The following is a 2,277-nucleotide window of genomic DNA, read 5'->3' as shown; positions in this document are numbered from 1 at the left end:
CCTCAACTCGCAGAACCATTGCTAACAACAACACCAAGGTTATGGGTCTGATTCATACAGAACACACATGCTGATTAGGGGTGTAAGAAATCACAATATTATGTTTTATGTATCGATTCTCAAAAACACTAGCATCTTTGCATGTAAACTATTAATTTAAAATCGTTAGTCAGAGTGAGAGTCATCGTTCCCTCCTTCCTTCCTTTTACCCAGCATCCTCCATCACTCAGGAGCTAGAGGCAGGGACAGAGAGAGAGAAGGTGGTGAGACACACAGGGAGACACTTAGGCTGAGATCTTAGTTTGGCTCAAGTGGAAGTCATTTATGTGAAAAAGGTTACATGAGTTATTGAGGGTAGTGAAATGAGTAATGTGTTCATGTGTGTTGTACTATGAGTGTTCCACTATGGTGGTGCTGAACGGTTGTAATGTAAGTATGGTAATGTGTGTTTTGTATAGTGATAGTGTGTAAACAACATGAGCCCCATGATGTATAAATGACACTTGTGTTTCTTCTGTCAGGAGGGAGGCAGCTCCACCTACTCCCTAATGAGTGTGCTGAGCCACATTGGGACCAATGCGGACTGCGGTAAGACACACACACACACACACACACACACACACACACACAGGCAAATAAGACCCATATTTTTGTATGAGTGTGGACATCACAGAAACACAGACTCTATAAGGAGCACACACAGGTACATATGGGAGGTGTGTGAGTGTGTTGGTTTCTGATCTGTGGTTGACTGACACCTCCAGGTCATTACACAAGTGACTGTGCCGAGGAAGGGGGACTCTGGCTCTCTCTTAATGATGAGGAAGTCTCCCCCACCACTCAGGAGGCTGTACTCAGAGAGAGAGCCAGCACTGCCTACCTGCTTTTTTACACCAGAAAGGTACACACACACACACAAACGCAAAGAGACAGACAGCACAGCATACACCCTCTTCTACATCAGAAATGTGCAAAATTCAAACACACACATGCAAACACAAACACACGCTGATGCCATCATCCGGACTCACCTTTTGCTCTCTATGTTTCTGTCCTCTCAGTGAAGTGCCCCTTCCTGGTCATCAAGGCTCAGCACCAGACGCAGGCAGGACTCTCCTGCTCAGCAGGAGACACTCAACCAGAGACGTCACATGTGAAGTAAGTTGATATAATTACCTGTCTAAATGTTTCTACACGTAATTGCAGAGGTATCGATTGCTTTTCAGAGGGGAGGAAAAAACAGCCACCCAGTTGTTAGGTTAAGACCCAGTTTGTCGTAAAAATCTTTGATGGTCAGATTCAGAGCCCCAGTCTCCTGTCCAAACTCCACACCACAGACACAGACAGCATGCAGACAGACCCATAGCAGTGCTCAAGATTAGCCATCATCCTGTCAAGTCCGTCTTACCTTAAAACAAGGATTATAACCTTACTGTCTGTATGTCAGTGCTCTCATGGTGCATCTCCCCTCCCTCTCAGACACTAGATAAGGGTTCTGTGAGAGGCTGTTGGACCTGCCCCCCCCCCACACCACATCAAGCTGGTCTCCATGGTGGGGTCTCCTCAGGACCGGAGTGCTACAACAGCTCAGTACCATCAAGTCCTGCTGCTGAACCCCCCCAAACACACACATACTTGCCCGAATAAACCAAAAACCCAGTGTTTCGCACACTCCAGTCTGCTGTGGATATGTTCACACACATACCACACACACACACACACACACACACACACACACACACACACACACACACACACACACACACACACACACACACACACACACACACACACTTCAGCCTACTATGGATATGTTCACACACACACCCACCCCCACACACTCCACTGGTGACACCATCTTCACCACACACACACATTCTCAGACACATATGTTCATACCACTCGTGATACCATCTAGACCCCACACACACAAACACACACACACACACACACTCCAGCCTACTGTGGATACATTAACATCATAAGTGTACTGTTGGTGAGTATATTTGTTTTATTTAACACACTAGTCAATCCAGTTGTTTAACCTCCCTACTTTACTGTCCAACATACCCCTCATGCTATACACCTACTGACTAACCTCCCTCCCTAAACTGTAACAACCAGCCAACCACCCTCTCTCCTTTCTGTCTCTTCCCTCCATATGTCCTTCCTGTCCCGTCTGTAACCATTCTCTGTCTCTCCCTTGAACACAGTTTATTGCTCTGGCCCCTTTCTCTCCCTTCATTCTTATGTTCACCTTTCTCCCCCTCCATTAGT

The sequence above is a fragment of the Clupea harengus genome, chromosome 16 (genome assembly GCF_900700415.2).
Source record: "Clupea harengus chromosome 16, Ch_v2.0.2, whole genome shotgun sequence".
Lineage (NCBI taxonomy): Eukaryota > Metazoa > Chordata > Actinopteri > Clupeiformes > Clupeidae > Clupea > Clupea harengus.
Note: the sequence above shows the minus strand (reverse complement) of the source record.